This window comes from Trifolium pratense, linkage group LG7 (genome assembly GCF_020283565.1).
Source record: "Trifolium pratense cultivar HEN17-A07 linkage group LG7, ARS_RC_1.1, whole genome shotgun sequence".
NCBI lineage: Eukaryota > Viridiplantae > Streptophyta > Magnoliopsida > Fabales > Fabaceae > Trifolium > Trifolium pratense.
In genome coordinates, this window is record NC_060065.1 from 13,046,011 (window position 1) to 13,058,078 (window position 12,068).

The window sequence follows — 12,068 nt, forward strand, 5'->3', positions numbered from 1 at the left end:
TTACAACATTACCTCAATATTTAAATTGTTTTTAATTTTAATTGTGATAGTAAATTACAGAAACACAAAAAAAAACCTTTTCCTCATTCAACTTCTTAATCTTCCTAATAACATCACGGTGTCATTCTCTAGTACCATGACACATATTAAGCCTTGCAACATTCATTCCTCCCAATGTCAACTTCTCTAAATCCTCGAATGAACTACAAGCAGGACCAACCATGCAAACAAGCTTCGTGTTCCTCAACCCTTTAAAACCCTTCACCATTAAATCTCCTTCTGAAACCACATCCAAACCCAAAGTTCCTCCTTCCAACGGAACAACATTGCTCGTTGTTCTTTTTAAACCCTCCACAGTCCACACCCAATTCCACTTTTGCTGAAACCTTAAACCCATTTTTCCATTTCTGTTCTCCCTTGTAACAAAATCCAAGATTTGAAACATGCAAATTGAAGAGGAGGATAAAATCCATTTCTATCCGCCAATTGATATTGGGTTTGTGGCAGAAAATTAAGGATTTCTTTGATTGAATAGGGTAAAGCGTGAATCCAATTAGAGAAAAAAGGGGGAATTAAAATTAAAACCATCGAGGATGTACAAACAGCGGTGGCGGTTCAATAGCACCTGCCCAATTTTCTTGTAGCTATTTGCTTGTTTTCTTGTAGTGTTAGATTTTGATGGAGGACTCATATGCAATAAACAAAAGTTTATTAAAAAAAAAAACTCATTATGAACTTACGCTAATGTGAGAATTAAATTGAATTCTATTGGTCAAAAAAATAGACTGCACCAAAACAGTCCAAAAAGGGACTGTACCATAGAAACTCTCATTTTTTATAGATAAGATAAGAACATATAGACATCAAAGATTGAGTAGACATCTCAACTAAGTTGGTATATCTAACCACTGCCCTCTCATCCCAAGCTTTCATATTTTCTTTTTATATTAACATCTACCTTCCTTTGATTCCATTTTCAAATGGAATCAAAATCGACATAGAAGTTTAAAACTAAAAATTAAAGAATGCTCTCAATGTTTGAGTTCCTTCATACGGTGCTCATCAGTTTCAACTCTATTTTTCTTTGGCCACATTAAAACTCTTGTCGCTGATGAATCACACTTTAAAAAGATGCTATGTGGTACGGATTATTCGAAATGGATATTGGACCTAACTCATCCTTACAAAACCGGCTTGTAAGGTGAGGCTTGCCTCTAGTATATAAACACTTAGCCAGACCATCTCTCAACCAATGTGAGACTCTTAACACACCCCCTCACGCCCAACACTATTGGGTTTGGTGCGTGGATATAAACGGTGGGTGACCCGATAGCGAAAACCTGATAACAGGTGACCTAACGGATCGTCGAGAGGCTCTGATACCATCTTATTTCTAACACGGATTGGATACGAATACTTTCATATGTAGTGTTTGTATCTATATCCAGATGTACACCACAAAAAAAAAAAGAAAGAGAAACACCACCATTTTTCCACCACAACAACAACAACATTTTTTTACCCTTTCTACATCAAATGATTTTTCACCAACAACTCTATTTCATAAATCTTCACAACAAGTTTAGGATACAATTAATCTTTCTTCTTCTCACTACCTTTGAACAACAACAAGAACGAACGACAACAAAAATCGAACAAGAAGGCAGAAATAGAAATCGCCTAAACCGCAACAATTTGGCAGAAATCAAATTAATTTTTATTCTTCTCTGTAGCGATTTCAATTTGGGAATTAGGGTTCTTATAAATTGGAATTGCATAAAACCTGAAATATAATCGAAGAATTGAACACAGACAGAATCGAACACTGAATCAAAGGATTGAATATTGGAATCCGGGTAAAGAAACCATCATTTGCTGCATAGAATCCTCGTGAAAATGAACACACGAAATTGAAGATGAAATTAGGGATTTTTCAAGTGGAAAAGAAGAACAAATGGAGGTGAAGACGAATATGAAATTAGGGATAGTTTGATAATGAACACGTCAAAAACATTTATTTTCAGTTTTTTTATAAAAAATATATAATAACTGAGATGGCAGTCAATAAATAAATAAATAAATTATTTACACATGTCATGTCACGTCAAAATTTTGTTCATGTCATATGTCTACTTGTACAATCAGGGGTAAAGGCAAGAAATCTTCACATTGCAGAGATGAAATCCCCAAAAAACAAAAAATTACATAAAGTAACGCAAAACTGAGATATTTTGCAAAGAGTATAAAACTATTTACCCTTTCCATTATTATAAGGGATTTTGATGTCTTTTTTTAAACTACAAAAGATAATTTAGATTTGGCTAGAATTTTTTTTAGAGAAAGAGATGTAGAAGAAGAGTCCTGCTAATAAGGAAGGAGCTGAGCTCGTGGTTATATTCTTTTATTGGTAAAAGAAGTCCATGTTTCACAATATGTGTCCTTTTTTATTTGAACCATTAAATTGGATCTAATGGATATAAATGACCATCTCATCTCTTATTATAACACTTTCTCTCACTTGAAACATTCCGCGTATATATCGAGTTGGTTCATGGATCAAACGAGTCAAACTATATACCGTTCGTGTTCGGCTCAGTTAGTTAACAAACTTAATTTTCAGCTCAAGTTCAGCTCAATTAGTTTATGAACCAAGTTCAATGAATTAATTTATGAATCAAGTATCGAACTATTTTCAACTATGTTCGGTTCATTGTCAGCCCTACACCTAACATAAATGAACGTTTAGAAAGAAACCAAACATAAAAAACTGATATTTACATCTTTCTTGCCATGAATAAACAACACAATAAAATTGTTTACCTAGTTCAGTCTAAAACAACCTACTCTATAGGAGATAGCAGCTATCCGTTCCACTATCAAACAAAGTACGTAATTACAAAGATTCTCCAAAGAGATTACAAGAATTAGCTTTAGTCATAATACTTCCCTTTGCCCCGAATCTCTTCTCGTGACCAAGAGACTCAATTTAAACGTTTTTCCCAAGGTGATGAATCAATGCCCAATCTTAGTGTTTACCCAAGAGAATTCTCTTAGAACTCTAGCATGTATGTTGGCTTTAGAAAGCGGTCTGCTTGTATATAGGCATTGCGCGCTCGCGTGCCGCACCAAAGGGACTGCATGCCGCGCCAAAAGTAGTGTGACCAACTGGTCACATGCCACTGCAATTACGTGTCACACCAAAGCAGCACCTGCAATGCTTATGTGATTTTCTAATTCTTAAGATTTCAAGGCAATTACAACAACCTCCACATATGATTGTTGACTTCTCATATCCATCAAAAAATTTATGTGAGAAACTAAGATCAAAGAGATCAATTGATTGAGATGAATGGACAAATATGACACATCTATATACTTAATAGACATCCAATAATTACTATAATAATAAGATTGATTTATTGCATTTTTATATGTTGTAAATAATATTTAATTGAACCTTAGGTGTTTTGTATATTTTAAAATGATCAAAACATAAAAAACTACATGACATACCGATAGAACAATTTTCGTGTATGTTACATTCGAAGGAAGAAAATCATGACTAAAATTATCAAACTTTTTTCTATTATGATCATATTTCTTTTCCCAATTCATGTTGTGTTCGAATCTATTAATCGTAAGTCTTTTATCAACGTCTTTAGAAAAGCTTTTTTTTTTTTTTTTTTATCTTTTATTTAAAAAATCCTTATTCACAATCGTTCATTTCCTTTTATTAACATTTTTTTTTCCTTATTTTACAACACAGCGTACCAACACTGTAAAGTTGACGTGGATTGTCCAGGGCAAAAATGTTCTCCTAGTAATGTTCCTGTGTGCATTTTTGGATTCTGCTACTGCGTTGCTCCCTCCATCTTAAAATGAGTAAGTCATTTTAACTATATGCATTATTTATACTAGTGGCCAAACGGGCACAGTGCCGACGTGCCCGTTTGTGTGGTTCATATTTTCTATTTTGCTAACATATATATAAACCGTAAACAATGATTTTAATAAATTAAAATGGGATTTTTATTCAATTCAATTTATGCGTACTTTTAGTTTCCATTTAAATAAAAAAAATGTATTTTATGTGCATTGATCGACATAGTAGGTAAAGAAACACTTTGATGGATTTAGAAGTACTCTCTCTGTCTCAAAAACGATTGAGAAAGGCTAACGCGTTAGTACACCACATCCTGAAACCGTTCTCATAGCTTATGACAACGTTTTTTTTTTTTTGCATTTTTTTTATACCGATGAGGGTGCATTACACAATGGCTTTTAGGCGTTGCTATAGAATGAAAATGTTGTAATGAAAGAAAAATAATTTAATAATAAATTTTACTATATTTAAGAATGACTTCATGCAATTTTTCTTATTTAAAGAAGGAGTACAAAGTAAACGTTGTTGATAGCATAAACTATATATGGTTTTAAATTGTGGTCTGCATTTTCAATTGCGGTGTGATCTTCAATTATGTGTACCACCACATCGTACCGCATCAGGAAGCCTATCATTCAAGCCATATGAACTCCCGAATATTCTCTTCTATTCCACGTTTTTTGAAAAAATGAAACACTTTATCCTATATTCTTAAAAATTGTAAGCACATTACCTTATAATGAAAACTGAAAAACTAAAAAGAAAAAAGATCACAGTTTGACCATTCTTTTTATATCCCCTTGTTGTATTTGTTCTTGACTCTTGGCTTCAATGAGGAACTTAAACAAAGCCACCAGAAAAGAAGAAAAAAATTTATATTCTTAATTTATGAACCAATCTTGAAAAAAAAAAATAAAAAAATAAATACAGAAGAAAAATAAAAGTAGTAAAGTACACAAAAAGCAAAACACTATTTCTAATTTTTTTTTTAATGTGTTATTTTTACAATTTTATGTTTATATTGTAGTATTTTCTTTGTCACGTTTAGTCTGGAACTCTTATTTATCATGATGACCACATTAACTTTCACTATGTGATGATATCATGTTCCTTTGGAACTGCATATAATATTTAATATTGGTTAAATTTAATATATGTCCTTAATACACTTGTTAATGTACTATAGATAGATAGTAATTTTATGTTAAAAAAGTGTATTTTATCCCATTAGAAGTCTAAAATTATTTTGTTCAAGATATAATTACTATTTAAATTTACTACTGTAAAAAAAATTACTATTTAAAATAACCTAAGGGCACATGTTAACATGACCCTTTAAGATTTTAGGAAAAATTGTAGAATAATCAAAGTTGAACTTTTAAAATTAATAGATACATTATTGCTTCAAAAATAAATAAATAATAGATACATGAAGTTTCAAATAAAATTGTATATGTACTTTGACCATTGGCAATCATTAATTACAACCGATTTGCATTCCCCTTAGTAGTACATGTGTAGCCTTCAACATTTAGGGTTGCCTTTCACATATCTTCAAGAGGACATGAATCAACAAATTCAAACACAATTGATTTCAATTAAAAAACAATTGATTTCAATTAAAAAACAATTGAACAAATTAGTAATGATAACTAAAATACCGTAATATATTTGAATTTTCTTTTGTTGCACTCTCGACATATGCTACTCCGACAACGTACCCTTAGAGTTTAGGTGTTCAAAATACCATAGTATATTTGACACAATTGAACAAAATTAGTGTCCATATTACGGAGTTTTGGTCCACCTGTAATCACAAATAATATGCACAAATGAAATTAATTTTTAAAAAGAGAGTCTTCAAAATGAAAACTTGAAACAATTTAAAAGAATGATGAAAACCTGCAGAAAGAAAGGAAAAGATAAAATGATGATGGTTTTTTATTCTCACACCAAATGTATTGTTATTGGAATGCATGATCAAAGAAGAAAAAAAATGCATATAAAGTAAAAGTAAAATAAAGGAAAAGATTATTTTAACCTTATCATCCATATTGATCATGTAATTAGCCTAATTACCTATTTTTAAACTTGAGAATTACCCAAATAATTCAAATAGAAGATGCCAACATCTTTCCTCCAAAAAATCACAGTTCCGTACACGATCTAAATTGAAACATATATGAGAACTCTCTCTAATAATGCACCATGCATATATCACAGGTCATGATATCACCACCATACCAAATGTACAAAAATGCAATATTATGTAATAACACTGATACAAATTAAATGAAGCATCCCAAATATACACATTTTCTTTAAAAAAGATAGAAACGAAAAACTGATTGAAGTGTTCGATATAATTATAATTGAAAACAAACTCATTAATAAAGAAAGAATATATAGAATCTGAGAAACCATACTTTCTTTATTTAAATTAATAAAGAAAGTGTTCTATTAACATGTACTAAACTATCAAACCTATAGATAGATATATAAAAACTAAATTTAAATTGACCATTGTTGAACCAACAATATATCTCATCGATCTGCACCTATTATTTCATATTTTCTCCTATTGTATCTCTTCTTCTTCTTCTTCAATTTATTTTTCTTAGAGACACAACCATTTATTTCTCTCAATGTTTACTCCATTGGGGTATCTATGAATTAAAATCAAGAATATAGATTAATAATGAAATTGATTAACAAACAATAAGAAAAAAAAAGAAAAGAATAGACATTATTAATGAAACAATATGAATTAACATGAGAATCCATCAATGTTCATCAATTATCCTTGCCAATTATACTTATTAATTAAATCTTTATCCATCACCACATCTCTCTTCCAATTTTAACCCATGCCTTTAAGAAAAAACAGAAACATAAAATATTAAGAATGAATGTGAGAGATGGGTATTAAGAAAGAAAAAACTTGAATCGATAATCATTGAATCATCTTGCATAAACTGTGAAAAAATAAAGAAAACTACAAAAAATTGTTAAGTGGCGGTTGGAAGATAAAAAAAAAAATTGAAGGGAAGTTATAATTATTTTTGTCATGGCATAGATGTAATTGTTATGAAGGGTATTTTTGGAAGAAAAATAGGCTACACCAAATTTGAAGTTTTCCCTTTATTATTGTTATACATATCTTGCTTTGAACATTTTTTTCTACTGATAAATAAAAACAAATATTAGCATATAAAATGTTTTTGGATTCGTCTTGACCCTATTTCCATCTTGATGAGTATTTTTAAAATATCATATTTCATGACCCTTTTTACAATTATACAATTAAAAATATTAATCATCAAAGTTATATATTGACATGTGTGACGCAGTCAACTGACTTACTCATTGTAGGACGTAGGTAGTAATAGGTTTTTTTTTTAAACAAGGTAGTAATAGTTAATTCGTCAATCATAACATTTTCACTCAGCTCTTACGATTTTTACACTTTGATGTATATTCCTTCTATCTTTCAATTTTTTTATTGCATTAGAAATGTGTTAATTATTCTATTCAAGTGTTATCACCCATCATTGCTTAATGATTATATAGAGGTTAAATGATGATACGTTCTAGGTAGTTGATACATCATTTAAGAAGTTTACAATTATGGTTTAAATCATCGAAACATTATTGTCACTTTTTATAAGACTCTTTTACGATTGTCAATGACACTAATTAATTTATTTTTTCCAAACTTACCCTTATTTACATTACATAGTATTTTGAATAGCATTAAATTCATTTTTGTTTGACACATACAATTAATTGTAAAGATAAACATGGAAAATCAATATAATTTGACAATCAATTTAATACTAAAATCAATTTTCTTAATATCCGTTTTTTGTCGAACTATATTTTATAAAAAGAGACTAAGGGAGAATATACTTTAGGGTGTTATAAAGGCAAATAACCTAGGGTGGTGTTACAATTACATGTGATATAAACCATGTATTTTTAATCCAAATTTTTATAAATTAGTTTAACACAACATGTGAAATAGTGCAAGTTGAGCATTCAATTTTTATACATCATGATATATTATACATGTATATTGTTGTATTGATAAATATAATAATTGTGTGCATGTGTGTGTTCATCTGCATATGTTTTATACCTTTAACATGATGTATAATTAAACACCTCTTATTTGTGTATTTTAAAGTACTCTGGTACAAATGCAGATTATTTTCCTCGTGGCCATTAAAATTAATCGACGGAGCTTTGCATGTGAATGAAGTATTGACATGTGGTTATATGTATTTTAATAGTCTTGTTTTTTAAACAAAGTTCAATAATTTTTCAGAATATTATATATATATATATATATATATATATATATATATATATATATATATATATATATATATATATTGTACAACTATAATAATGTGATATTGCAGTAGTCAAGACCTTTTATTGTTATTAGTTCTTAAGTTTCAAACTTATGAGTTATGATATATGTTTTGAAATTATGTATAAAATTTAAGGCTTATATATGATTTTGTTTGTTGCAAATATGTCTTGTTTTGATTTTGGTTCCTGTAATTTTTTTTATATTTTAATTTGTGCAAAATCTAAAAACTTTGAAAATGGTCATTGAGCTGGATTGTTTTATGACATGCCCAATTTCTAATAATTTGGCGGATGATCATGCTTCTTTGCTGACGTGGATATTTTAAATTAAATCTCCATTTAACTTTTCACTTTAAAATTTATAATTCCAAATATATATATATATATATATATATATATATATATATGAGTCAGGATCCGTTGACACAAACTAGTTTGACACCAAATGTTACACCTCTCAATAACGTTTTAACCGATATAAATTTTATAAAATCCACCGTTGGATTGAAAGTTTACATCATATAGATCATTTGTGTAAAATTTCAAATAAATCCAAAATCATTTGATATGTTATTGAGATACATCAAAATTAACGGTTTTTGTATTTTTTTAAATGCCGTTAATCTTTATATGTCTCAATAGCATATCAAATGATTTTGGATTTGTCTGAAATTTTACACAAATGATCTATATGATGTAAACTTTCAATCCAACGATGGATTTTATAAAATTTATATCGGTTAAAACGTTATTGAGAGGTGTAACATTTGGTGTCAAACTAGTTGATGTCATTTTATCCTATATATATTATGATCAATGGACACCAAATTGTCAAAATTCATTTGACACCAAATCTTAACCATTCATTATATTTAATCTAAACCCGTTTGGTACGCAAGATAGGATAGTGATAGGATAAGATATAAAACAGGATAAGGATAGGATAAGATATCAACAGGATAACAGTTATCCCCAGTTATCCTATCTTGTGTTTGGTGCACACAGGATAACAAACATGATAACTATTATATCATGTTTTTAATACATACTTGCTCATAATAATATGATAAGATATATAAAATATTTAAATGACAAAATTACCCTTGTAAATCAATTGTTATTTTTTTAAAATTATTTTGTAATACTTTGAATTTTTTAAATAAAAAATATAAATAAGTAATCCAATAAATTTATATAGTTTTAAATAAAAAACATGAGAAAATAATAAAGTTTAATTTTTTATACGAATCATGATCAAATAAATAACCCAATGATATATACATGTTAGATAAGCTAAATAAATATATGATATATCCCATACGTAAATAATAAAAATACCATTGCAAAATAATTATATTTAATTTCTTATAAAATTTAAATTAATATCCATACTTTAAGATTTTTTAATAATTAGTTTACTTTAAAATATTGTAATTTTAGTATAATTTTGATTTTTTTAGATTATGTAAATTACAAAATTACCCTTGTGAGAAAATCACATGTATATTTAAAAATTAATTATTTTATTATTAATTTACTATCAAATTATTTTATTATTTATATTTTATTAATTTTCATTTTTTTATTTTAAAATATATTTTATAGAATAAATCAGTAAAAAAAATATTTTATCATATCCTGCTGGTAGCCCAGCTCAAATTCAGGATAAGAATTTTAGCTAGAGAGACATGATAGGATAAACTACAAGATTAACTTATCATATCCTGCTGTACGTGTCACTAAACACTGGACTAAAACATGATATGATACAGGTATTCTATCATGTCTCTTATCCTGTGCACCAAACGGACCCTAAAGATTTAAATCAATGACCAAGATAATTAATATAGGCCGAATACATTTGATAATTCTCAATATAGAAATTCATAAATTCAAAATCATGATAATTTATTTCCTTGTTTTCTACCCCAACCCAATTTATATTTTTGTTCGTCAATGTCATACCTATGGTGTATTCGACTATCATCAACATGACTTATTTTGCTACGTACTTAGAAGATCATGAGTCCAAATCTAATTCCTCTTGTATCATCACCATGACAAATCTTATGGTTATACTTTTTTTTAGTTTTTATTTTGTTAAAGCAAAACATATACTTTTTTCCCTGACTAACTGAGTTGGTTTATGAACCAAACGAGTCGAACTATATATTGTTCATGTCCGATTCATTTAGTTAATAATGAACTTAATTAATTTTCAGCTAAAGTTCAGCCAATTAGTTCACGAACCAAGTTCAACGAGTTAATTTACAAATCGAGTCTCGAACTATTTTCAACCTTCTTCAACCTCATCTCTATCTCTTTTTTCTCTCCCTCCTACACTTTTCACCATCACCTCCGTATAAGATTGTTGGCCTCTCATATCCATAAAAAAAATTATGTGAGATCTAAACTAAGATCAAGAGATCAATTGATTTAGATGAATGGACAAATATGACATATCAATTTACTTAATAGACATCCAAATATCCAATGATTACTATAATAATATGAATCATTTATTGCATTTTATGAGTGCTAAATAATATTTAATTGACCCTTTGGAGTTTTGTACATTTTAAAATCATCAAAACGTAAAACATTACGTGATAAACTGATAGAACAATTTTCGTGTATATGTTACATTCGAAGGAAGAAAATCATGACTAAAATTAACAAATTTTTTTATACTATGATCATATTTCTTTTTCCATTTCATGTTGTGTTCGAATCTATTCGTAAGTCTTTTATTAATGTTTTAAAAAAGAAATTTTTTATCTTTTATTTTAAAAAATCCTTATTCACAATCGTTCATTTTCCTTTTATTAACATTCTTTTTTTCCTTATTTTACAATACAGCGTTCCAACTCTGTAAAGTTGACGTGAATTGTCCATGGCAAAAATGTTCTCCTAGTAATGTTCCTGTGTGTATTTTTGGATTATGCTACTGCGTTAATAGTTAAGTTCTCAATCATAAGCTTTTTATTACATTAGAAGTGTGTTAATTATTCTATTCAAGTGTTATCACCCATGTCATTGGTTAATGATTATATAGAGGTTAAATGATGATACGTTCTAGGTTGATATCATACTAAATCATTTAAGAAGCTTACAATTATGGTTTAAATCATCGAAAACTAGCTATATTTTATACTTTAGGGTGTTATAACCTAGGGTGGTATTACATTTACATGCGATATAAACCATGTATTTTTTAATCCAACTTTTTCTAGATTAGTTTAACACATCATGTGAAATAGTGCATGTTGAGCATTCCATTTTTATTCAATTAATATATCTTGTGATATTATACATGTATATTATTGATAAATACATTAATTGTGTGCATGTGTGTGTTCATCTGCATATGTTTTATACCTTTAACATGATGTATAATGATCACCTCTTATTTGTTGTATAGTTTGTTTGTGGTTATTGGGCCTTGACTAGCTTAAGCCCAATATAGTTGTCTTCATAGGCCCAATTGTAATGACTTGCTATATAAGCAAGGTTTGTGTGATCAATAAAGGTTGAGTTGGCCATTTGTTCTTAACAAGTGGTATTAGAGCCTGGTTTCCGATCCAAAAGTTAGTTTTCCGATCATCTTCTTCTCCACACCACACCAAAGAACCTGCATTCTTCATCTTTCTCATCTCTCCCACTGCAATTTTCTTCACAATGACAGAAAATTTAGACTTCTTGAAGCCTTCAATTCCCAAATTTGATGGCTACTATGATAATTGGGCGATGTTGATGGAGAATTTGCTCCGATCCAAAGAGTATTGGAGCTTGATCGAGAATGGTGTGA

General features: G+C 28.9%; 1 long non-coding RNA gene across 1 annotated transcript; it reads left to right on the forward strand.

The window, feature by feature from the left end:
• Window positions 1–3,477: 3,477 nt before the first annotated feature.
• LOC123897086 lies at window positions 3,478–8,230 on the forward strand. The gene is made up of 3 exons (XR_006804787.1): window positions 3,478–3,637; window positions 3,767–3,882; window positions 8,070–8,230. It is a non-coding gene; the product is annotated as an uncharacterized LOC123897086 (long non-coding RNA).
• The last annotated feature ends 3,838 nt before the right edge of the window (window positions 8,231–12,068 follow it).